This window comes from Xenopus laevis, chromosome 2L (assembly GCF_017654675.1).
Source record: "Xenopus laevis strain J_2021 chromosome 2L, Xenopus_laevis_v10.1, whole genome shotgun sequence".
NCBI lineage: Eukaryota > Metazoa > Chordata > Amphibia > Anura > Pipidae > Xenopus > Xenopus laevis.
In genome coordinates this window covers 8,074,487-8,102,254 of record NC_054373.1, presented here as the reverse complement: position 1 = coordinate 8,102,254, position 27,768 = coordinate 8,074,487, and the positions used below count along the sequence as shown (strand labels likewise).

Sequence of the window (27,768 nt, the reverse complement as noted above, 5' to 3'; positions counted from 1 at the left end):
TTCCTTAGTGTTTTATACTTTGTCTTCTTATATTCCTTCCCTTTTTTATTATATGTGCTGTAACTTTCTGTCTCTGCCTCAGTCTCTACAGCTTGTTACTGTTTTCCCCTTTTCTCTCTTATTGTCACAATATTAATCCCTGCTTCATCTTCCTTCGCATTGGATAATCTCCAGCATCACCTGTTGTCTTCTGCTCCCTTATTGCCCTGTGGATTCTACAAGATACTGTATCTAATGACCTGGATAGTGTCTGTTCCTTTACCCCTTCCATTCCCACTAGATCCTGGATTATCCTTTCTTTTTACTGTTGCCTTTCTCTCTTTGTTCCTTTAGTTTTTTGCCATCCCATTTTCTGCCACTTAGCAGGCGTAGTTACATAAGTCTGTGGCACAAGCAGAAGTTGCATTTTCAGGAGTTTTCTGACATTTCTGAGTTCAAGTTGACTTTTGAGGTCCAACATGTGGTCAGGAACCAACCTAAACTTGACTTTACAGTCTATGAAAACACACATTGTTCATGTCTTGTTTATCAATATTCACCATAAATTCTATACTCAGCAACCATCATGCTGGGTTCTAGGCTTATTTAGGGGGAGCAAATAAACCAATATCACTAGCTAGCATCCAGCTCACCCCCAGTACCACTGCCTTTCATGGACCAGAAATGATACATGGTGACCCCTAACATGAGACAAAAGTCCTGGAAAGAATGTGCTTATAAAATACATCTGCAGGACTCCTCTATTAGTCCCATAGTAATTGTGATCCAGGACAACAGACCCACTGCAATATTGATCTAGTCTCTCAGTACCATAGCAATAGTGATTGGATCTATCAGCCTCCACAGCAGTTATCTAGTTCATCAGTCCCACAGCAGTAGTGATCTAGTCCATCAGCCCAATAGCAACACTGATCCAGTACATCAACCCACAGCAATTGTGATCCAGTCTCTCAGTCCCATAGCAATAGTAATCTAGTCAACCAGCCCGACAGCAATAGTGATCCAGGCTCTCAGTCCCACAGCAATAGTGATTGGATCAATCAGCCACCACCTCAGTAGTGATCTAGTTTGTCAGCCCCATAGCTATAGTGATCCAGTCTCTCAGTCCCACAGCAACAGTTATTGGATCTATCAGTTCCCACAGCAATAGTGATCTAGTTCATCAGCCCCACAGCTATAGTGATCCAGTCTCTCAGTCCCACAGCAATTGTGATTGGATCTATCAGCCACCATGGCAGTAGTGATCTAGTTCATCAGCCCCACGGCTATAGTGATCCAGTCTCTCAGTCCCACAGCAACAGTGATTTAATCTATTAGCCCCCACAGCAGTAGTGATCCAGAAGTTCAGTCCCACAGCAACAGTTATTGGATCTATTAGCCCCCACAGCAGTAGTGATCTAGTTCATCAGCCTAATAGCAATAGTGATCCAGTCCATCAACCCCACAGCAAAAGTGATCCAGTCCATCTGCCCCACAACAATAATGATCTAGTCCATTGGCCCAACAGCAATAGTGATCCAGTTGATAAACCCCAAACCAATAGTAATCTAGTACATTTGCCCCACAACAATAGTAATCCAGTCCATTAGCATCTCTGATCTTCCAGCTCAACTCATGTAGTGTTAAAATCCATCATCCATCAATCCAACGATCTTGTGAATTAGCCCCACTTACAAAGTGATCCAATCCACAATCGCTGCTTCTGTAGTGACCTATGAGACTGATGGATTGGCCATCCGCTTATGTTAACTGGGCCTTACAGAAACAAAATTACCTTTTGCCCAAAAACCACACTTTCTATCCCAGGATAAAGACACACGGTGGAGACTTCTGGTAATCCCACATTGCATGGAACTTTCCTCTCCTGGAAACAACGTGACGAGTCTCCATTATTAAGAAGTTACATTTTTCTAAAATAACTAGAAGCCATCTTTATTTGTTGGTATAAATGAGATCATTTAGCTTAATGAGTTCCCGGCTTAATTAGCAGTAATTATCCCAACATGGGAGTAATATCAGGGCAGGAAGTGTGGAGTCCTATATTTAGATAGATGGCTAATTGACGTTACAGTTTTGTAATTAGCCCGTGTTTACAAGCCTCAGCCTCAACCAGCGTTTGTTTCACGTCTGATTAAACAGGGAGCCCGGAACAACTGAACAGGGTGTGATTTGTAGCCTAAAATTCATCATTACTTTCAGGTTCTCCCGGAGAATATTCACATACACACAGACGCGTGCACTGCATGGCTGGAGACTGGAATCATTATGTCAAGCACGGAGCGGCCATGCAGTTGGTGTCAATTGCTCTCATACTGTGCAGGGCACACACTACAGTAAAGCAACATCACAATTAGCGCCACATTAAGCAGACACAGAGCGGCCATAAAGGACATTGCAGTAAGTCTGTCAGGGAGTCGGCTCTCTTACCAGCCATATTCACTACATGTTAGAAGCTGAGAGAGTAGTAACGGTATTGCAAATGGGGGGACCCAAAATCCACTGTGATGGCACCGTGGTTACTCTCAGCAGAATGATAGTGTAATGTACTGTGTGGTGGTTAACCTTTCAGTTAAGTTTTTCCATGTTATAGCATGGCCAATTCTAAGCAATTTTTCAGTTGCCCCTCGTTTCTTCTTTTTATATTTTTTTAATTTTTTGCCTTTTTCTTCGGACTTTTTCCAGCTTTCAAATGGGGGTCACGGACCCCCATCTAAAACAAATGCTCTGTAAGGCTACACATGTATTGTTATTGCTATTTTTTTCTTTTTATAGTTTTTGAATAATTTGTCTTCTTCTTCTGACTTTTTCCAGCTTTCAAATGGGGGTCACTGACCTCCATCTAAATCAAATGCTCTGTAAGGCTACAAATGTATTGTTATTGCTACTTTTAATTACTCCTCTTTCTATTCAGGCCTCTCCTATTCATATTCCAGTCTCTTATTCATTTCAATGCATGGTTGCTAGGGTAACTTTGACCCTAGCAACCAGATGGCTGAAATTGCAAACTGGAGAGCTGCTGAATAAAAAGCTAAATAACTCAAAAACCACAAATAATAAAAATGAAAACCAATTGCAAATTGTCTCAAAATATCACTCTCTATATCATACTAACAGTTATTTAAAGGTAAGTGGTGTGACTAGATGTTATTGGGCTCCACAGCAAATTAATTTTAGGGCCCCAGCATAACCAGGTTGTCCTGATATTATTAATATGAAATTGCTCATTATTTAGGGCCTCATTGGGCCCTTATACCTTCTGGGTCACCCTGTAGCCGCAGGGTCTGCTTCCTCTGTAGTGACGCCCCTGAGTGGTTCACCTTTAAGTTGACTTTTAGTATGTTATAGAATGGCCAACTTAAAGCAACTTTTCAATTGGTCTTCATTATCTATTTTTTATCTATTTTTTTAATAATTAGTGATGACCCCTAAGCTTAGCTTCTCAACAGCTGCTCAGAGCCCACTGAGCATGTGAGTGTCACAGACACTTTCCAAGATGGTGACCCCGTGTGACAAGTTTGAAGTCCTGGATCATTGCTGCTATTGACAAGCTGACACTTTAGCCTCGTGCAATAAGTTCAGTGTATAAAATATGCCATTTTTAGCACATTCATTTTTAGAGTTTAGTTCTCCTTTAAAGGGCAATTCACCTTCTTTAGCAAAACTGTATCAACTAAAAAAAAAACACAGAAATATGTTCAAACTTTCATAACCTGCCAAATTTTGTAAAATGAACATGGTAATTAGGGGTGTGGCTACAAAAATGGGCATGGACAAAAAATGTTTTTGTCCCTTTTTTTATTTCCATAATGTTGGGAGTTATGCTTTCCAGGACTGATTGTTGCTAAGCAACATGCACATTCTATCGATTGAAATAGTGTCTCTGGCACTAACTTTTCTCGCAGCGACGTAGATTCCAATGATTAAAGGCGAACTTTCCCAATAAAGTTGTTTTGTACTCAAGCAACGTCCGCCTGGCCAGCAAGAGATATTTAACTCTGGGAAAGAGCAATTTAAAAACGCTATGAGAAAAACCCAGGAGGGGGGTTCAGCGATAGACCGCGGCCCCAGATTCGTACCCTCGTTGGTTATTGGTCATATTAATAGCGCCGTTCTGGTGGAAAGAAGATACATTTGGTATCGGGAATTCATCAGACCCTTGAAGATTCTTCAATATTCAAGCGTTCCAGACTAATGAGTTTGTTTTGTGGTAGCAATTACTTCCCCGGTGGGGAGCATCAATCTGATTAACTCGCTGCCTCTCTAATCTCCGTCTCCATCCCGGATGCAAACGCTCCATAAATACGAAGGCGGGCGAGCTGACAGGGCTGTTTGTTTAGTGGGATATCTGCATGATTCCACCGTTAAATTGGTTGTGTGCAATTTGACTGTTTCTACGGCAACCGCTCGGTCGCCATCCACACCAGCAATTGATGCTTAAGTGACAGGTCTGCCTGTGTCCTGTGATCTCATCTGAGCGCCTGGGACACTTTAATTTGCCCAAAACCTTTAAAGGAACAGTTCAGTATAAAAATAAAAACTGGGTAAATAGATAGGCTGTGCAAAATCTTCTAAAACTTCTAAAAGTTAGGCAAAAATGTAATGTAGGAAAAAAAAAAAAGGCTGGAGTGACTGGATGTGTAACATAATAGCCAGAACACTACTTCCTGCTTTTCAGCTCTCTAACTCTGAGTTAGTCAGTGACTATAAGGGGGGCCACATGGGACATAATTGTTCAGTGAGTTTGTAATTGATCCTCAGCATTCAGCTCAGATTCAAAAACAACAGATATGACACATGTGGCCTCCCCTCAAGTCTCTGATTGGTTACTGCCTGGTAGCCAGGGTTACCAGTCAGTGTAAACCAAGAGAGCTGAAAAGCAGGATATAGTGTTCTGACTGACATATTATACATCAAATCACTCCAGTCTTTATACATTACATTTTTGCCTAACTAACTATATTAGATACATTTTTTATTTAGCACAGCCTATCTATTTACCCAGTTTTTATTTTTACACTGAACTATTCCTTTAAAGGGACTTTAAAGTGACCAATCGTGGATTATGCAGAAATGCCCCTGACTGGCAGTTACTCCCCTTTTGCTGCATTTATTTGAAAGGTGACCTATAGTAAAGGAAAAATGAACCAACAAATATTTAGATCCTATTACATGAACTTTGAAAGAATCCTATTCAATTGGTATTTACATATCAGTAACTATTGCTCTTTTACTTTTAGCCACCATTTTGTGGTGTTCTGTTTGTGCTGTTGTGATCACCTGACAGGAAGTAATGCAGGTTCTAACAGGACCAGGAAGTATCGTGGGAGTAAAAGATTTGTCTCTCTCATTGGCTGATGTAAGCTAGCAACAGCGCCGATTCTGGGGCTGCTGCCGCCCCCCTCCTCTCCCGCTCCGCGTTTAAAAATTAGCGTCGGAGAGGGTTTAAGGGGGCAGTATCGATAGCGCTCTTTGCACTAGCGGAGCGGAATTTCTGGGTTAAAACCCGGAAGTTCGGCACTCTTAAAGTTACAAGAAGCGACTTTTTGCCGCCCCTTGTAACCGGCCCCTCGCTGCTGCCTGAGGCAAGGGTTTCACCTGGCTAGCAAGAATGGCTGCCCTTGGTTTGTGTGTGAGCCATGCCAATGCTTGAAAATATTGGGAATTTATGACAATTCCAGGTATTTTTCTTCCATAAACAAGGTGTTTTTGCTCACAGGTATTTTATATCTTCTGTGAGAAATTAGTCTGCTGATGGCAACTTCCCAGAAGTATCTGTTGTAGTTAACAATTCACTATCACCCCGTCTCCTCAGGCCCGGTGCCTAGATTCTGCCCTGACCTTCACTCATCATATCCAGTCACTTGTTAAATCATATCACTTCCACCTAAGGAACATACAGTATCCAAAATATGATCATTTATCAAACAAGATGCCGCCAAAATTCTTATTCACTCTCATCATATCACGTCTAGACTATTGTAACTCTCTATTAATTGGCCTTCCCCGCCAGAGACTTGCAATGAGCAAAAACTGATTCAAACTGCCATGTTTTTTTCACCACAATCCAATATGTCCCCCATAATTCCTGCATAATTTCCGGTGGCTGCAACGTCCGTATCTTAGTGAAAAGGGTATTGCGTCGGTGTTAGCGCTTGCGATGGTAATTGAGCCCAAAATCTGGTCTCCCATCCCAGTGAACATCAGAGCAGCACATTGTGTTCAGTTTCCAGGGCCCTTGTCTGGAGTTTAGGTCAGGACGGTTGTTTTAGGCTAAAGTTACCGGCTGAGACACGCCGGCTGGCTGAAGAATGCGGGGAGTTTAGTGTAAGAATGTCCCACAGGAGCCAGAAGTAAGCAAATAGACTTGGCATTGGAATGTGAGGCAAGCCCTCTGACATCACTCCTGGCTCCCACAGCTCCTCAGGATTCTCTTGCCGAGCTGCTGACACTTTAATAGGGGAACAAAAGGCTGGACAAAGGCCGCCCTCCCCCTATACTCCCTGCAACTCATTTCTTTTGCTTTTTAGGAAATGCTTTTATTGGGACAATTAAGGAAAAGTCTCCCTTGCCAGTAAAGTTCCTGTACTGCCTGTTGTTTGTTACAAAAGTTCTTGTAATCCAAAACCGTATCTTGCAGTACCGCTTTTCGCCTGTGCCTTTCCATAAACAGCAATAGAACAGCGCCACCAGTGCATGGTTCGGACACAATACTGATGTTTGTAATGGAACTGTTTCTCAGTGAAGCATCTCCCCAGAATAAGGTAGACCCCTTTTTATAACTAGAAGGTATCTGTTAGCACAATAAGGCGATACTTAAAGAGAAATAAATACATTTTTAAAGGAGAACTATCATGAAAATTATAATTGAATATAAGAATATCATAGATATAATAGTGAATATCTGACACTCAACTGCTGCATGAAGACAGAATGAAGAGAAACAGATGCTGAGAGAGGGATAGTGAATATAAACTTGATTATTTCAGAAACAGTACAGAATTTTTTATTGATTATATTTAGAAAACGTCTTATTTCATTATGCTGAAGCTTATATTAAATGTCCATTTTCATGATTGGTCCCCTTTAATTGCAGTTATCATATATTTAAAGGGCAAGTTAAGCTGCAATTAAACATACAGTGACCCTCAAGCATCCTAGGGGGTTATTGTCCTTAAGTGCAATCAGTCTTAAATTGAACACAAACATTACACGCGATTCCCTTGCACTTACATACAGTTGCATTAAGCACCATTTTTGTCCGTCCTATTGTGCGTATGGAAAAACCTGCCCGTGGCCGGGATTAGATTTCTGCAGAGGGTGAGACTGTAGCTGGTCGTGTAATCACTGGCGAGTTGGATTTCACAGTGAGAAGGGAACATGTGTTACTCATTTTTGTGGGGAACATGATAATACTGGTGCATGTGTCAGGGCAAAAACATTCTCAATAAATAAATATAATGCAGGTGCAATAAATCCCAAGACAGCATCTCGTCCTGGTGTCAGTGACTGCAAAATAACCAAAACATACATTCCCGGAGCAGCCTGTTTTCAATGAATCTACGAGTATAACTGTATATGATTTGGGAAATAAACACAGAACAGACAGTTACCCTTCCAACACTTTCCTCTCGTCTCTGTCTCTATATATTAGGTACCTATCTAGTACTACCAATCCCTATTTCTGTAGGGAAATGAGAGAGAGCAGACAGTAACCCTTCCAACACTTTCTTCTTGTCTCTATATATTAGGTACCTATCTAGTGTTACCAATCCCTATTTCTGTAGGGAAATGAGAGAGAGCAGACAGTAACCCTTCCAACACTTTCCTCTTGTCTCTATATATTAGGTACTTATCTAGTGCTACCAATCCCTATTTCTGTAGGGAAATGAGAGAGAGCAGAAAGTAACCCTTCCAACACTTTCCTCTTGTCTCTATATATTAGGTACTTATCTAGTGTTACCAATCCTTATTTCTGTAGGAAAATGAGATCAGCGCAGACAGTAACCCTTCCAACACTTTCCTCTTGTCTCTATATATTAGGTACCTATCTAGTGCTACCAATCCCTATTTCTGTAGGGAAATGAGAGAGAGCAGACAGTAACCCTTCCAACACTTTCCTCTTGTCTCTATATATTAGGTACCTATCTAGTACTACCAATCCCTATTTCTGTAGGGAAATGAGAGAGAGCAGACAGTAACCCTTCCAACACTTTCCTCTTGTCTCTATATATTCTCTACCTATCTAGTGTTACCAATCCCTATTTCTGTAGGGAAATGAGAGAGAGCAGACAGTAACCCTTCCAACACTTTCCTCTTGTCTCTATATATTAGGTACCTATCTAGTGCTACCAATCCCTATTTCTGTAGGGAAATGAGAGAGAGCAGACAGTAACCCTTCCAACACTTTCCTCTTGTCTCTATATATCAGGTACCTATCTAGTGTTACCAATCCCTATTTCTGTAGGGAAATGAGATCAGAGCAGACAGTAACCCTTCCAACACTTTCCTCTTGTCTCTATATATTAGGTACCTATCTAGTACTACCAATCTCTATTTCTGTAGGGAAATGAGAGCAGAGCAGACAGTAACCCTTCCAACACTTTCCTCTTGTCTCTATATATTAGGTACCTATCTAGTGTTACCAATCCCTATTTCTGAAGGGAAATTAGATCAGCGCAGGCAGTAACCCTTCCAACACTTTCCCCTTGTCTCTGTAACGGGGTAGTTCACCTTTAAGTTAACTTTTAATATATTATAGAATGGCTAATTCTAAACAACTTTTCCATTGTTCTTTATTATTTATTTTTTATAGCTTTTTAATTATTTGTCTTTTTCTTCTGGCTCTTTCCAGCTTTCAAATGCGGGTCACTGACCCTGTCTGAAAACAAAGGCTCTGTAAAGCTGCAAATTTATTGTTATTGCTATTTTTTATTACTCCTCTTTCTCTTCAGGCCTCTCCTATTCATATTCCAGTCTCAGTGCATGGTTGCTAGGGGAATTAGGACCCTGGCAACCAGATTGCTGAAACTTCAAACTGGAGAGCTGCTGAATAAAACAGTAAAAACTCAAAAATCACAAATAATAAAAAATGAAAACCAATTGCAAATTGTCTCAGAATATCACTCTCTACATCATACTAACAGTTAATTCAAAGGTGAACAACCCCTTTAATCTTCCCCATCCAGGTAATAAGGCAGTAAAATAGAAGCCAGGGAAAGCAGGAATATGGGATTCATCTTCAGATAAATGTATGGAAACCAAGCTTGTTGTTTGCCCTGGCCCCGTCACCTAGCAACCAGTCGCCTGTTTGCTGTTGTTATTGTAACTGCACTAGAAACAAACAACAACTCTATGGGCCGGGGGAAAACTTTGCCCGTGAATGGCCTTGTAAAAATATCTCTAAATAAAGCGACTGCACAATGAGGTGCATCATTTTCACTTTCCAAGGATCTTTGTCCACAAAATATTATGCAAAAAGGGCTGTACCCCAAGAAATAACCTTCGATCTAATTATCACTTGCTCGTGGGAGTAACAGGGCAAACACCCTTATTACGCAGGTATTTATATTGCTTGTGTATGGTGTTAAAGGGGAAGTTCACTTATAGTAACCTTTTTTTTTTTTAAATAGTAAGCCACAAATAATGAATTTGGTTCAGTCGCTTTCTATTTTTCAAGATCTGCCATTTTCCTAAAATTTAAAAAAATAAATTTAAAATTTTTAAATTAAAAATAAAATTGTTTTGTTTTCAAGCTGGGACATTTCCCAGTGAAGGAATGACTACTAGCTGCTTGTTTTAAAGGGGTGGTTCACCTTTAAGTGAACTTTTAGTATAGTGGGGCAGGTATGGGACCTGGTATCCAGAATGCTCTGGACCTGGGGTTTTCCGGATAACAGATCTTTCTGTAATTTGGATCTTTATACTTAGAGAAAATCATGTAAACATTAAATATACCCAATAGGCAGGGTTTGCTCCAATATGAATTAAGTAGGGATGCACCGAATCCAGGATTCGGGCTTTTTCAACAGGATTAGGGTGAATCCTTCTGACCGGCCAAACCTGATTCGAATCCTAATTTGCATATACAAATTAGGGGCGGGAGGGAAATTGCGTGACCTTTTGTCACAAAACAAGGAAGTAAAAAATGTTTTCCCCTTCCCACCCCTAATTTGCATATGCAAATTAGGGTTTGGATTCTGTTCGGTAATCGGACGAATCTTTCGTGAAGGATTCGGGGGTTCAGCCGAATCCAAAATAGTGGATTCGGTGCATTCCTAGAATTAATTATATCGTAGTTGGGATCAAGTACAAGCTACTGTTTTATTATTACACAGAAAAAGGAAATCATTTAAAAAAAATAAGATTATTTGGATAAAATGGAGTCTGTGGATGACAGACTTTCTGTAATTGGTAGCTTTCTGGATAATGAGGTTCCAGATAACAGATCCCATACCTGTAGTTATAGAACAGCTAGTTCTACGTAACTTTTCAATTGGTCTTCATTATTTGTTTCTTTTTTATAGGTTTTCAATTATTTGCCTTCTGCTTCTGATTTTCCAGCTTTCAAATGGAGGGGTCACTGACCCCATCTAAAAATCAAATGCTCTGTAAGGCTACAAATGTATTGTTGTTCCTCCTCTTTCTATTCAGGTCTCTCCTATTCATATTCCAGTCTCTTATTCAAATCAATGTCTGGTTGCCAGGGGAATTTGGACCCTAACAACCAGACGGCTGAAATTGCAAACTGGAGAGCTGCTGAATAAAAGAAAAAAGAAAACCAATTGCAAATTGTCTCAGAATATCACTCTCTACATCATAGTAAACGTTCATTTAAAGGTGAACCAACCCCTTTAACAACAAATTGCCGCCTCCTGTGTGTCCCTATTCTGGGCTGTAATGTACAATATGACTAATGTATCAGTCACCTGCCAGTGCTTTGTACTGAACCCACACAGCAAACAGCGGGAATCCTTAGGGGTTTATATTACATCTCCTGGGTGTATAGAAAGGTCCGACAGAACACAAAGCCCAGCGGCAGAGAACTAGAGTGGAAGCATTGCAGGTGGAGAGGGGTCAGCTGAGTGAGGTTACTGTACAAGCCTAGATATTATTCTCCTTCCCAACACAACTCACCTTGCTGAGCATTAAAGCAACACCATAAAAAGTTGCATCTTTTCAGTTGAGTTGTTTTCAGATTGTTCCCCAGAAATAAAGACTTTTTTCAAATACTTTCCATTTTTTATTTTGTACCGTTTTTCCAAAATGTAAGTTTAAAGTTGAATGTTTGAGTCTGACAGCTCAGTAATTCAGGTGCAGACTCTAAGGGGCCCATTTACTTAGTTCGAGTGAAGGAATAGTGGAAAAAAAGTTTTCGAATGGTTGAATATGGCTACTTCGACCATCGAATGGGCTACTTCGACCTTCGACTACGACCTTCGAATCGAACGATTCGAACTAAAAATCGTTCGACTATTCGACCATTCGATAGTCGAAGTACTGTCTCTTTAAAAAATTCTTGGGGAAGGTCCCCATAGGCTTCCTAACAATTTCCTGATTGAAGGAATATCCTTCGATTCGAAGGATTTAATCGTTCGATTCGAAGGATTTAATCGTTCGATTCGAAGGATTTAATCGTTCGATTCGAAGGATTTAATCGTTCGAACGAAGGATTTAATCGTTCGATTCGAAGGACGATTATTCCTTCGATCGTTCAATCGTAGGAATAGTGCAAAATCCTTTGACTTCGATATTCGAACGATTTTACTTCGACTGTCGAATATCGAGGGTTAATTAACCCTCGATATTCGACCCTAGGTAAATGTGCCCCTAAATGTAATAAAACTCAGGGATTCTGCTCAGCAGGGACAAAGATAAGAAATGTATCCACTAAATGTATCCATTTAGAACAGTTTACAGGGTCGGCGACCCCCCCTTCCCAGAGCTGCTGTAGAAAAGTGAAAAAATAGATTTACACATCAATATTAGAAGAAAGTAATAAAAATAGAAAGTAATTGGAAAAAGTCTTTATTTCTGGTGAACTGTCTGAAACTCAGGGCTCTTACACACGCCGTTTTTGCCTGTGCTCCCTTGCGTTGCGCTTTCTTCCATTCAGCCGCAGGAGTAGACGCAGTAAATTACTTTGAAGGGGGCTGTACTCACACAGACGCATGTAAGCGCCAAATGCAGGTTGGGACGCAGCATGTTGCATTTTACTTGCATTCGGCACAAACATGCATCTGTCTGAGTACAGCACCTTCACAATAATTGAGTGCATCTACTCCTGCGCTCCCCTGCGGCTGAACGGAAGAAAGCGCAACGCAAGGGAGCACAGGCAAAAACGGCCGTGTGTAAGAGCCCTTAACAAAAACTCTATTTAAAGGGGATGTGACAGCACTTTGATCAACAGGAGAACATGTATCACCATTATTACAATTTGTAAAGGGGAAGCTCACCTTTACATTCACTTTTAGTATGTTATTGATGGACCTACTCGTAGCACTTTTCAGATGGCCTGTGTTTTGTTTATTGTGCATGCTTTTGGAATTACCATCCTATTATTTATTCTGTCTAGTTACAGTTTACAGCAGAAAAATCCTTTGTCAGGGTCACTGACCCTGGCAACCAAATATGCATTGTGGGAGTCCCATATTATGATTTTATTTTGTAACTGCTTACAGGGCCACCATTAGAAATTACGGTGCCCCGTACAACAACATTTTTGCCGCCCACCCTTGCGCCCAAGCCCCGCCCAGACCACGCCCACTCTTCATCACAGTTAAAAGACCACACAGACATCAGTGCTAAAAAAGTAACCCCCCAGACACACAAGTTATAAAAAGCTATTGATGGTCAGGGCCCCCTTATACGTTGAAAAAAAAAACCCATTGGCGCCAGAGCCCCCCCATAAAAGTTTTTAAAAAGCATTGGTGCCAGGGCCCGTATTTGATCACAACTTAGATTTAATTAATCCTTATTGGAGGCAAAACCAGCCTATTGGGTTTATTTAATGTTTACATGATTTTCTAGTAGACTTAAGGTATGAATATCCAAATTACGGAAAGATCCATTATCCGGAAAGCCCCAGGTCTTGAACATTCTGGATAACAGGTCCCATACCTGTACTATAATATAAAGTTGATATTGACTTTAGTCTTCTCCTGGCTTGATGTTACAGATACACCCCAACCTACTACTTATAGGTACAGGTATATGGTATAGGTACTACTTATAGGTACATTTGGCTGCCAACTGCCCCCTTTTAATAAGTTACATACTTCTCCCTCCTTCAGTCTAAGCAGCTTACAGTCTATTGGCCAATGCCGTCCTTAGGTACATGTGGGAGGTCAGTTGGAAGTAGGGTTGCCTTCCTATAAATTTATCTTTTTTCCCTATTAATAACATTGGAATCAATTTTTACCGGCCAGGTGGCGACGCTAGTTGTAAGTGTCCTATAAGATCCAGCTGGTTTGGCCAAACACCCAAGGCAGAGATCCCCAACCTTTTGAACCCGTGAGCAACATTCAGAAGTGATAGGAGTTGGGGAGCAACGCTAGTATGAGAAATGTTCTTGGGGTGTCAAATAAGTGCTGTGATTGGCTAATTTGTAGCCCCTATGTGGATTGTCAACCTACATTGAGACTCTGTTTGGCAGTGCACCTGGTTTTTATACAACCAAAAGTTGCCTCCAAGCCTGGAATTCAAAAATAATCATCTGCTTTGAGGCCACTGGGAGAAACATCCAGGGGGTTGGGGAGCAACATGTTCCTCACGAGCTACTGGTTAAGGATCACTGACCCAAGGTGACCATGCAGGCACAGGTAAGAACATTGGCCTTTAGGGACCAGTAGTTTGGGGACAACATGAGTTGTTATCATGGCCTTAGGTTTAGCCAAATGTGACCCTCTAGGTCACCATTGACTCATCAACCCCTTGGATGTTGCTCCCAGTGGCCTCAAAGCAGGAGCTTATTTTTGAATTCCAGGCTTGGAGGCAAGTTTTGGTTGTGTAAAACCCATATGCACTGCCAAACCGAGTCTCCTGTAGCTGCCACTCTACATAAGGGCTACCAAATAGCCAATCACAGCCCTTATTTGACACCCCAATTGACTTTTTTCCTGCTTGTGTTGCTCACGGGTAAAAAAAAGTTTGGAGACTCTTCTCTAGGTTTTAGGTTTATCCACATGTGATGTGACCGGTTCAGATATCACAGGGGTTATCACCAACTGATAAATAGGGGCTATATTCCCTTTCTTTCTCATGAGTAGCTTTATTTTGTAAATATGTAAGAGGAGAGAAATATATGATTAGTGTCCTTGTTCCCTGGAAGCTTTTCTTCTGTCTGTCCTTCCTACGCCCACACCATTGTCTTCTATCCATTCTGTTGCCTCTATCTACCTGCAGGAGCAAGTCCAAAACCTATAATAAGCACCCAATAAATATATATATTATCTTTCCGCCTGTGTTCTGCTCTGAGCTGTCACAGGGAAGTGATCTGTTCAGCTTTTCAGTTTATTGGGTTCTGAGTTATAAAGAGCAAAGGTTTTGCTAATGTCACAATGGGCTGAACTTATTAATGTCGTAGGAAACGGCTCACGGGAGAAGGAGGGAGTGATTTTGAAACCATTTTATTCTTTCCTTCTCATGGAAAAGTGTTTCTATTGATTTTCTTGTTTTGTTTCATTCTCTTTATGGACCCTTGAAAAGATAATTGCGCTGGAGGCTGCTGAACATTTGCTCTGAACCCTTTATTTCAGCTGCTGTAACTACTGTAGGAGCACATTATTTGCCTTGTTATTTGGTTATTATGGGCCTCACGGTAGCCACCGTCATGCCTCCAGTTCATAGCTCATCATTGCTGTCCTCCAATTGGTTCCATTGAAGCCCTGGAGCTGTCATACAATCTGCAACCCTTTCCGATGCTTTCCAGCTTTCAAATGAGGGTCACTGACCCCATCTAAAAACAAATGCTCTGTAAGGGTAAGGCCACACTAAGCGATAGCGCGGCGATTTGACTCGCCGCGACTATTCGCCGCGACTTTTAATCCTCAATCGCTGGCGAAACTTTGGCGCTGGCGTCTATGGGAAATCGCGCAAAATCGCCAGCGTAAAAACACACGCGGCGATCTTTTTTCTATTGTCGCTCGAAATCGCCTAGCGAGGCGATTTCGAGCGACAATAGAAAAAAGATCGCCGCGTGTGTTTTTACGCAGCGATTCCCCATAGACGCCAGCGCCAAAGTTTCGCCAGCGATTGAGGATTAAAAGTCGCGGCGAATAGTCGCGGCGAGTCAAATCGCCGCGCTATCGCTTAGTGTGGCCTTACCCTTAGGCTACAAATGTATTGTTATTGCTACTTTTTATTACTCCTCTTTCTATTCAGGCCTCTCCTATTTATACTCCATTCTCTTATTCAAATCAATGCATGGTTGCTAGGGTAATGTGGACCCTAGCAACCATTTTTCTTAAACTGTAAACTGATGCATAAAAAGATAAATAACTCGAAAACTATAAATAATAAAAAATGAAAACCACTTGCAAATTGTCTTTACATCCTACTAAAATTTTATTTAAAGGTGAACAACTCCTTTAAACATTTGGGGCAGATTTAGCAAGGGTCGAAGTGAAAATTCGAATTAAAAAAATTTGAATTTCAAGCTACTTTTTGTGTACTTCGACTAGGGAAAAAAATTTGAATGTTGAAATTTATCTTGTACTGTCTCTTTAAAACTTTGACTTCGACCATTCACCATCTAAAACCTGCCAAATTGCTGTTTTAGCCTATGGGGGATCTCCTAGAACCTCTTTGGAGTCAATTGGTGGACTTAGATTGAATATGATGTTCCTTCGATTTGTACAATTCGAAGTCGAACGAAAACGGCCTATTCACCTGAAAACTTCGATTTTTTTAAATAAATTTGGTCTTTTTTAAGTTTTTTATATTCGAAATTCGACTCTTGATAAATCTGCCGTTTACAGTAGGCAGCAGTGTTTGGATGACACACGGTAAGTGCTTGGGGTAATGAGTTCTAGCATTTCAATCTCTTAAAAAAAATCAGTGCATGGTTGCTAGGGGAATTTAGACCCTAGCAACCAGATTGCAAGAAACTGCAAACTGGAGAGACGCTGAATAAAAAGCTAAATAACTCAAACCAGAAAAAAAAATAATAAAAAATGATAACCAATTACTAGGGATTCACAAATCCACTATTTGGGTCAGAATCCTTCGTGAAATAATCGCCAGATATGAACTGAATGCTAATTTGCATATGCAAATTGCAAATCAAGGGAGGGAAAGGAAGGAGTGTAAAATTTTTTTTGTACTTCCTTGTTTTGTGATGAAAAGTCACATGATTATCCTTCCTGCCTCTAACTTACATATGCAATTTCGGATTCAGTTCAGCCAGGCACAAGGATTCGGCCGAATCCGAATCCTGCCAACAAGGCTGAATCCTTGTCGAAACCAGGACCAAATCCTGGATTGAGTGCATCCCTACCAACTGTAAATTGTCTCACTCTCTACATCACTAAAACTAAAAGTTAATTCAAAGGGGAACTACTGCGAAAATGAAAATTTAATATAAGCTTCATCATATTGAAATATGAAGCTTTCTAACTATAAACAATTAAAAATTCTGTACCGTTTCTGAAATAATCAAGTTTATCTTCACTATCCCTCTCTCAGCATCTGTTTCTCTTCATTCTCTCTTCATGCAGCAGTTGGGTGTCAGATATTCACTGACAGTTAGATCCAATATATCTTATAGGGGGGCTCCTTTTGCCTAGAAGATGTATTAGAGGTCACTCTATTAAACTCACCAGACATCATGTCTCTCTACATGCAGGATTTGTACAAAAGGCAGTTATTTTGTTAGATTTTGTTTGTACTGGAATCAGTTATTTGAGTGAACTCTAATACATCTACTAGGAAACGAGCCCCCCTATAAGATATAATGGATCTAAAGGTGGCCATACACGGATAGATCCGCTCGTTTGGCGATGTCGCCAAACGAGCGGATCTCCCTCCGATATGCCCACCTTGAGGTGGGCAATATCGGGCTGATCCGATCGTGGGCCCTAGGGCCCAACGATCGGATCCTAGCGTTCGCCAAACGGGCCATCAACGAACAGATGCGGCCGCGATCCGACGGGATTTTTAACCCCATCCGATCGAGATCTGGCCGACTTTCGGCCAGATCTCGATCGGGGAAGCCCGTCGGGGGCCCCCATACACGGGCCAATAAGCTGCCGACTTGGTCTGTCGGCAGCTTTTATCGGCCCGTGTATGGCCACCTTAACTGTCAATGAATATCTGACACCCAACTGCTGAATGAAGAGAGAATGAGGAGAAACAGATGCTGAGAGAGGGATAGTGAAGATAAACTTGATTATATCAGAATCAATGCAGAATATTTAATTGATTGTATTTAGAAAGTTTCTTATTTCAGTATGATGAAAATTAAATTAAATTTTCATTTTTGCCATAGTTCCCCATTAAGGGTGAACAACCCCTTTAATATCCTCCATGTGTTGGTTTGTATCTTCTGGGTTCCCCCAACACCAAGACCATAGTGGTGACCTAATGAAAGTAACAGGCCAGTAACATTACCATTGAAATGCATAGAATCATTCCCCAAAGTACTCGGATATTAGGGATGCACCAAATTAAGGATTAGATTCGGGATTTAGCCAGAATCCGGCCTTTTTTTTTTTTTAGAAGGATTACGGGATTTCATGTGCCTGGCCAAACTGAATCTGAAAATAAATCAGACGTGGACTCTTGGTGCCGTCTCCCCCCAACAGATTTGCACAGGCCCTCGGCCATGATCTGCCCATAATCAGAATGGCCTCCATTCAACCAAAAGTAGATCTCCTGAGCAACTCTTTATATTATTATAGGTGGTGCTGAAAGGATTTTCAAGATAACAGATGTGAGGAAGGAAGATTTGGCCATCGTTGAAGATGATTCCATTGAGCTGAGGGCAGAGTCGTCTCCGGTGAGTGTTTTTCTGTGGATAGTGCCTGGGTTTAATCTAGGGTTGGATTAACAGCCTGACAGATGGAGATGGAACTCCAGGACCTCCCTTTTTTAAAAAACAAAAGCATGGAGCAATGAACTGGGCCATTATCTTATTTATTTGATTGTTGGGTGTTGTTATTTATGTAAATGATAGGGATGCACCGAATCCAGGATTCGGTTCGGGATTCGGCCTTTTTCAGCAGGATTCGGATTCGGCCGAATCGAATCCGAATCCTAATTTGAATATACAAATGAGGGACGGGAAAGGAAATGGTGTGACTTTTTGTCACAAAGCAAGGAAAATAAAAATGTTTTCCCCTTCACACCCCTAATTTGCATATGCAAATTACGATTCGGATTAGATTCAGTATTCGCAAAGGAGTCGGGGGTTAGGACGAATCCAAAATAGTGGATTTGGTGCATCCCTAGTAAATGTACATGCATTATGCTTCCCTTTACATTATTCCTGGATTATTTTGGCTCTTAAGAGCAGATTACACTCTGTTTATGATTTATACAGGATGGGACCTGTTATCCAGAATACTCAGAACATTGGGTTTTCAGTATAAGATATCTATCCATCTCCATACCAACATTTCATTCAAGCATTAATTAAACCCAATAGGCTGGTTTTGCTTCCAATAAGGATTAATTATATCTTAGTTGGGATCAAGTACAAGCGACTGTTTTATTATTACACAGAAAAAGGAAATCATTTTTAAAAATGATTTAATTATAATGGAGTCTATGGGAGATGGCCTTCCCGTAATTTGGATCTTTCCTGATAACTGGTTTCCGGATAACGGACCCCATGCCTGTATCTTTTATCTTTTTAAAATGAGTAATTATTTCCTAAAAAAATAGTTTTTTACCAAATACTGTTCCTGCCATAAAACGAGCTGAGAGAATATTAAATCAGGACCCCGTGGTGACAAAAAGGCGGCTTACTCCCATAGAACCTCTGACTGTGCACACTTAAGGGCTTTCTGTACACAGTACAGGTATGGAATCCATTATCTGGAAACCCGTTATCCAGAAAGCTCCAAATTATGGGAAGGTCATCACCAATAGACTCTATTTTGTCCAAATAAACCACATTTTTAAAAATGATTTCCTTTTTCTCTGTAATAATAAAACAGTAACTTGTACTTGATCCCAACTAAGATATAATTAATCCTTATTGGAAGCAAAACCAGCCTATTGGGTTTATTTAATGTTTATATGATTTTCTAGTAGACTTAAGGTATAAAGATCCAAATTATGGAAAGATCCGTTAACCCCAGGTCCCAGCATTCTGGATAACAGGTCCCATACCTGTAGTGCAAGGGAATGCTGTTGTTCCTGTCTCTCCTCTGCGCAGAAAGAAGGTGACACTTTTACTCACTAGAGGCAAAAGCAAAACCAGCCTATTGGGTTTATTTAATATTTACATGATTTTCTAGTAGACTTAAGGTATGAAGATCCAAATTACAGAAAGATCCGTTATCTGGAGAGCCCCAGGTCCCGAGAATTCTGGATAACCGGTCCCGTACCTGTATATCCTGACTCATTTCCATACGGCCAATGTAAGGTTGGTTCAGGTTTACTCAGTTGGTGGCCTCACATAACAAGTGGAACTTTGGCCAGTTTTGCCCTGGGCCAATGATTGGATCATCCATGAAGATTGGCTGATTTTTGTCCATATATCTGGCAGGCAGTGGCGGAACTACCGGCGGAGCAGGGGGTGCGAGTGGGCCAGGGCCCCCCCGGCAGTCCGTTCGCCGTTGCAAATGCGGCCGTACGGAGGGGGGCGGGGCCCAGCTGCGCGTCACACACCAGGTCCCGTTCCCCTCTAGGATCGCTTCTGCTGGCAGGCAGGCTGGCTAACAGACATCATACACAGGCCAGTAAGCTGACAACTCAGTCTCCAGGGGATGAGCTGACAGTTATTATATGGGCAGCTTCAGTTAGTTAGTCACGTGATCTGTGCTGCTTCTGTAATAAACACTAGTCTACTGGCACCCACCACCCTATTCCTAAGCTTCCCACCTGAACGCTTCCAGGCATGGCTGCTTCTTCTTCTAGTATTTCCCTTTATCCTCCTGAACTCATTCCTGAACTCACTTGATCCCTTTGATGTATCAAAGGTTTTCAATCACATCTCTCATCCTGTCTCCTTTCATCCAAGTGACACCTATTATGAGCTTTCTACTGTTATACGTATCCACCTACCTCTGTATTAGTCTGTATGAAGTGCCCTTAAAGGAACAGTTCAGTAAAGTAGAAAAAAAAACTGGTTAAATAGATAGTATGTGCAAAATAATAAGTTAGTTAGGCAAAAATGTAATGTATAAAGGCTGGAGTGACTGGATGTGTAACATAATAGCCAGAACACTACTTCCTGCTTTTCAGCTCAGGGACACACGCTTAGATTCGGGGAAATAAGTTGCGACAAATCTCCTCTTCTTCAGGGCGACTAAGCTCCTCGAACCGCCTCCCGCCGGCTAGAAAATTGCCGGCGGGATGGCAGTCGGAGCACTTAGTTTTCCGAAGTCACCCGAAGTTTCCTCGTGAGGCAACTTCGGAAATTGAAGGCCGCGAGTGCATTGCCGCAGGCGGTTTTCCATTTTAGCAGGCTGATGGCAGGGGGAAGGCAGTTCAGGGAGATTGCATGGGTGATGATAAACTGACGCCCATTGACTTGCGCCGCTTCGCAAATTTCGCGGGAAATTCGTGGTGAAGCGAAATGGGACAAATTCGACCCATCACTAGTGCCAACTTTTTTACCCCCCAAAATGTTGGGAGGTGTGTATATATAAATATATATATGGGATGTGCTGCAGGGCCACTATAGTGAAACTTTGGAGCATGGAGAAGGGGCACTGAGGGGGACTGGTACCAAGGTTACAGAGATGACTCACTGCCGCCTTTATGACAAACAAACACACAAACTGACAGTTAGTCCCGCTCACACACCATTAGACCTGACTGCGCAGAGGAGGGTTATTGCTTTTCCACTGACCTGCCTCAAGTTTGTATCCAGGGAATGACAGTAATTCACTTCAAGCCATAGAAATGAAGGGCTTTCAAGACGTGTGTAGGTGGCTCTGAGCATTCGGAGCACAAAGGCCTGGGGCTCACTGCCGACAGATTCGTATGACAGTTAGTGGAGTTTGTTATTTTGCACTTGTTTATTTATATTAGACCACAAAATGGTACGAAATGGAAAGGGTACTGTATGGGTGTAAGGTGGAGGGGGAGTTAGGGTGCATGTCAGTAAGTGCGGGCATGTGGGTGCTCAGGTTTTGTGGTTTAGCTGCAAGCACACAGGCTGAACATTCCTGATAGCCAGTAAACAAGAAGGAATTAGGTATCATTTGCACACTGCTCAAGGATATTTTCTATCCCAGATACACCCTCCTGACACTTTCCTGTAATTCTGCTAGAACAGTTTCACTCTCTATTTGCCCAAAATACACCCATGTCAGCCATAGTCCTTAGAGGGGTTGTTTGCCTTTAAATTAACTTTTAGAATGGTATAGAGAGTGTTATACTGAGACAATTTGCAATTGGTCTTCATTTTTTATCAATTGTGGGTTTTGAGTTATTTAGCTTTTTATTCAGCAGCTCTCCAGTTTGCAAATACCTTTCAACTGTCCTGTTTTTCGCAGGACAGTCCTGATTTTGACAGCTCTCTTTGATCTCCTGCACCGAACAGCCAGAAAACATACAATGTTTGTAAAACTTAATTGGCTTTTGGCAGAGAGAACGGAATACGTGGCTGCTGCACTTAGATACATTTGTAACAATTTAAGACCAGCAAAGAAACAATTGTAGCTATTTAAGATAAGCAGGTCTCTTGGGGAAACTGAGATTTGCAGCTCAAAGGGCAATTTTACCTTCATTAGGAAAACTGTAATAATACTAAAACCCCCAGAAATGTTTTCAAACTTTCCATAACCTGCCAATTTTTTTTAAATGGATGTGGCAATTAGGGGGTGTGGCCATAAAATGGGTGTGGTGATAAAATTTCCCAAACCTTTTGTCCCTTCTATTACCAAAATGTTGGGAGGTATGGCTAGGATCCAAATTCCCTTAGCAACCATGCATTGATTTGAATAAGAGACTGGAATATGAATAGGAGAAGCCTGAATAGAAAGATGAGGAATAAAAAGTAGCAATAACAATAAATGTGTAGCCTTACAGAGAATTTCTTTTTTAGATGGGGACAGTGACCCCGATTTGAAAGCTAGAAAGAGTCAGAAGAAGAAGGCAGAAAATAATTCAAAACCTATAAAAAAAAAATGAAGACCAAATTGAAAAGTTGCTTACTGTATAATTAGCTATTTTATAACATACTAAAGGTTAAATTAAAGTTGTGTTGCTTTTATACATAACTCTATAAGACTATATTTTTGTTATCTATCTTTGCTATGTAACCTGTTACCTTTAATTAAAGAACAAAGTTAAAGGGATACTGTCATGGGAAAAGACATCAGTTAATAGTGCTGCTCCAGCAGAATTCTGCACTGAAATCCATTTCTCAAAAGAGCAAACAGATTTTTTTATATTCAATTTTGAAATCTGACATGGGGCTAGACATATTGTCAATTTCCCAGCTGCCCCAAGTCATGTGACTTGTGCTCTGATGAACTTCAATCACTCTTTACTGCTGTACTGCAAGTTGGAGTGATATCACCCCCTCCCTTTTTCCCCCCCAGCAGCCAAACAAAAGAACAATGGGAAAGTAACCTGATAACAGCTCCCTAACACAAGATAACAGCCTGGTAGATATAAGAACAACACTCAATAGTAAAAACCCATGTCCCACTGAGACACATTCAGTTACATTGAGAAGGAAAAACAGCAGCCTGCCAGAAAGCATTTCTCTCCCAAAGTGCAGGCACAAGTCACATGACTGGGGGCAGCTGGGAAATTGACAATATGTCTATCCCCATGTCAGATTTCAAAATTGAATATAAAAAAAATCTGTTTGCTCTTTTGAGAAATGGATTTCAGTGCAGAATTCTGCTGGAGTAGCAATATTAACTGATTCATTTTGAAGAAAACATGTTTTCCGATGACAGGATCCCTTTAACTTACGGGTGAACCACCCCTTTACTGGACAAAATATGAGGATATTAGAAGTCACCTTCCATGACCTGTATAATAACACTCGTGCTTTTATATGGTCATAAAACTCCTCTGTAACTTATAATATCCTTATATTTTACAAGAGGGGGTACTTTATTCACTATTTACAGGTATGGGACCTGTTATCCAAAAAACTTTGGTTTTCCGGATAACAGACCTTTCTATCGTTTAGATCTTCATACCTTAAGTCTACTAGAAAATCATGTAAACATTGGGGGGCCCATTTACTTAGTTCGAGTGAAAGAATAGAGGAAAAATAGTTCTAATTTCAAATGTTTTTTTTGGCTACTTCGACCATCGAATGGGCTACTTCGACCTTCGACTTTGAATCAAACGATTTGAACTAAAAATCGTTCGACTATTCGACTATTCGATAGTCGAAGTACTGTCTCTTTAAAAAATTCTTCGACCCCCTAGTTCGCCACCTAAAACCTATCGAGGCCAATGTTAGCCTATGGGGAAGGTCCTTATAGGATTCCTAACAATTTTCTGATCGAAGGAAAATCCTTCGAATCGCACGATCGTGGGAATAGCGGTAAATCCTTTGACTTCGATATTCGAAGTCGAAGGATTTTACTTTGATGGTCGAATATCGAGGGTTAATTAACCCTCGATATTCAACCCTAGGTAAATGTGCCCCCTAAATAAACCCAATGGTCTGGTTTTGCTTCCAATTAGGATTAATTATATCTTAGTTGGGATCAAGTACAAGCTATTTTGCAGAAAAAGGAAATCATTTTTAAAAAATTGGATTATTTGGATAAAATGGCGTCTATAGGAGATGGCCTTTCCATAATTTGGAGCTTTCTGGATAAGGGGTTTCCGGATAACAGATCCCATACGTGTTGCATGCCGATATTACTTAGCCCTACTCATGGCAAGCATTGATTAGAGTGGTCCCTTGCAGTTAGTGCTAGGAAGAAGAAGAGGTGCAATTGGTTTGTGTGTAGGGGTACATTATTTTGTTATTATTTTGCAGAAAACAGGTTTTTGGGTGGAGTTGACATGACATAGCTGTAGGCGGCAGTTTGTATGAAGTAAAGGAGCCGGCGGTTGCACAAGAGCCTGTTATGGCCGCCACTTAGGAACCTGAGCTGCTGAGGTTTAATGAGGATGTTCCTATTGAATGGCTGTAGTAGGCGAGTGTCACTTAACATGTGTTTGTGTGTAGATATCAGTGATGCTGCAAACAAGTCCCCAGGCACCTGTCTTTAACCTCTATAAATGCCGCCACATTGTGCCTTCCCCGCTCTAAGCACCGAAATAAACTGCCAGCTCTCCTCTCTGTAGAAACCAATGACTCCCTGCCCACTTGAACCCTGGTACTCGGCACTTTAAGCTTCACTGGGGAGTCTCATGTTCTACTCAAAGCACTTTCTACTGGAATTAGGCTGCAGATGGCACTTGTACATTGATAATGGAGACTGTCATCAAATAAGAAAAGGGATCATTTATTTGGGGTTGTTCATCTTTAAATTAACTGTAAGGGGCATATTTATCAAGGGTCGAATTTCGAATTGAAAAAACGTCGAAACTCAAATTCAAAAAGACCAACCGAAATTAAGTTGAAAGGTTTTTTTTGGGGCTAATAGGTCAGTTTTCAGTAGAATAGGTCCATATTCAGCCGAATTAGAATCGTACAATTCGAAGGAATAGCGCATTCGATTCAAAAGTTTTTCCCAAAAAAACCTTTGATTTTTCAAAGTCCACCAATTGACTCCAAATAGGTTCTAGGAGGTCCCCCATAGGCTAAAACAGCAATTCGGCACGTTTTAGATGGCGAATGGTCGAAGTCGAATTTTAAAGAGACAGTACATGATAAATTTCGATATTTGAATATTCACATATTTTTTTCAAATTCCTCTAAACAATTCGAGTTTTCTAGTGAAAAAACTTTTCGAGATTTTAACATTCGGGTTTTAATAAATAACCCCCTTATTGTTATCGCGACTTTTTATTACTCATCTTTCTATTCAGGCCTCTCCTATTCATATTCCAGTCTCTTATTCAAATCAATGCCTGGTTGCTAGGGCCATTTGGACCTTAGCAACCAGATTGCAAACTGGAGAGCTGCTGAATAAAAAGACAAATAACTTGAAAAACAACAAATAACAAAAGAAAACCAATTTCAAATTGTCTTAGAATATCCCTCTCTACGTGATACTAAGGGGCAGATTTATGAAAGGTCGAAGGGAATTTTCAAATTCAAAAAGTTCAAATTTCGAGCTATTTTTTGTGTACTTCGACTAGGGAATGGTTCAAATTCGATTCAAATTTGAAAAAAATTCAAATATCGAAATTTATCATGTACTGTCTCTTTAAAAATTCGGCTTCGATCATTCGCCATCTAAAACCTGCTTTGGCCTATGGGGGGCCTCCTAGAACCTATTTGGAGTCAATTGGTGGACTTTGAAAAATCAAGGGTTTTTTTGGAGAAAAACTTCAATTTGAATTCGATCGAATGCTCTATTATTTCGATTCGCACGATTAAAATTCAGCAGAATATGGACCTATTCGGCCAAAGAAAAAAACTTTGACTTAGGGGCATATTTATCAAGAATTGGATTTCGAATTTGAAAAACTTTGAAATCTGAATTCAAAAAGACCAATCAAAATTAAGTTTTTTTTGGCCGAATAGGTCAGTTTTCGATCAAATAGGTCTGTATTTAACCAAATTCGAATCGGTCGAATAAATAAGGTCCAATCGTAGATTCTAGTTCGGTCAGACTTGGACTATGATAAATAAGGCCCCCAAGAGCCTTATTTATCATAGTCCAAAAAAATCATTACATTTAAAAAGTCTGACCGAACTAGAATCCACGATTGGACCTTATTTATTATTTAAAAAAAACATAAATTTATTGGATCGGGGACAAACCCAAAAAAATCTAGTGAAAATCCAGTCGAATTTTCAGGATAATTCCAGTGCAGCCAATAGAAACTTCCAAATAGTATAGGGACCACTCCCACTGATTTATTGATTATTTACAACATTCGATCGAATTCAAATTGACATTTTTCCCCAAAAAAACTGTATATTTTTCAAAGTCCACCAATTGACTCCAAATGGGTTCTAGGAGGTCCCCCATAGGCTTAAACAACAATTTGGTAGGTTTTAGATGGTGAATGGTCAAAGACTATTTTTTAAAGAGACAGTACATAATTAATTTCAATATTTGAATTTTCAAATTTTTTTCAAATCTAATTTGGACTATACCCTAGTCGAAGTACACAAAAAAATAGCTCGAAATTCGGATAGGATTGAGACCTCTACCATTGACTTATATTCAACCTCAGTTTTATAGTATATATATATATATATATAGTAAAAAAAAAAAAAACTTGAGTTTTTGGCATTCGGACTTTAATAAATAACCCTTTTAATCTGCAACCCTCTGTTTGTTCTTGAACTCCCTGGTTGTGACTTGTCATGCCAAGAGAGACCTCAGTTTCTTCAAAACCCCCACTCAATTTCCAGACCCCGGAGATCCAGGAGATGTATTTTCTGCCTGAATCTATTGCTGGAGAAGCTTGTTTTTCCCCTCTTCTTTGGAGCACAGATGGGCAGTTCAGAGAAAATATTATTAGGCTGCGGTTAGACAGAAGGAAAGGAGAATTACTCAGAAAGCAGAACTGGGAGAAGATTAAGCCAACAGAATGACCAGTGAGAGAATTCATTGTGTGACTTGACTGAGTCTTGTAGTAATGGTCAGGCCTTCAGTACCAGGATCAAAGATGGAAGACGGACACATTTGAAAGCAAATTCCTATAGGAGTCAATTACCAATTGGAAGGCATTGTACAAAATGTCAAAAACTCACTTTGCCTTTGATGGTACATGAATTTCGGAGCACAGAGGCCTGTGGCCAGGGCCCCCATTAGAAATCATGGGGCCCGTTCAACAAAATTTTCAGCGCCCCTGGGCTCTGCCCGCCGAAAGCCCAGATCCCGCCCACCCCACAGTTAAAAGACCACACAGACAGCGCTAAAAACATACCTCCCAACATTTTGGAAATAAAAAGAAGAACAAAAAAGTTTGGTTGCGGCAATTTTTACCATGCCCCTTTTTGTGGCCACACCCCTAATTATCATGCTCATTTTACAAAATTTGGCAGGTTATGAAAGTTTGAACTTTTGTGTGTGTTTTTTTTGTCAGTTATTACAAATTCACTAATAAAGGTGAATTACCCTTTAAGCTGTGACTCTAACTTCTACCAGGGGACCTGTTATCTTATATTGTTACAATTACTTATTTCCTTATCTTGAAATTGTTACAAAAGTATCTTATCTGCAACTGTGGCTGTTCTGGGCTCTCTGCCAAAAGCCAATAAAGTTAGAAATTTTGTTTCTTTTTCTGGCTGCTCAGTGCAAAGAAAAACAGAACTTTCTAGTACAAATGAGGGACTGTGGGTTGAGCTGTCAAAAGAGGGACTGTCCCTCAGTTGGGAGGTATATAAAAATGGTAAACCTCGTGAATACAGTGCTGCCTGCATTTGGCAGTGCAGTATTCACAAGTAGTGGGAGGTTCCAAGAGCCATGTATTAGTCATAAAAAACTTAACAAAAACTCAACTCGCACTGACCCTAAAAGCCTAACTAAAGAAGTAGCTAGAAATGTTGTA

At 40.6% G+C, this 27,768-nt stretch overlaps 1 protein-coding gene across 1 annotated transcript in view; it reads left to right on the top strand.

Moving 5' to 3' along the window:
* The window catches only part of bcl9.L (BCL9 transcription coactivator L homeolog), a 165,842-nt gene that overhangs the window by 46,360 nt on the left and 91,714 nt on the right, over nt 1–27,768 (top strand). Inside the window, exon 2 of the mRNA XM_041580939.1 lies at nt 17,895–17,992. The gene's annotated coding sequence lies outside the window, so the exon portion shown is untranslated. The remainder of the gene's footprint in view (nt 1–17,894; nt 17,993–27,768) is intronic.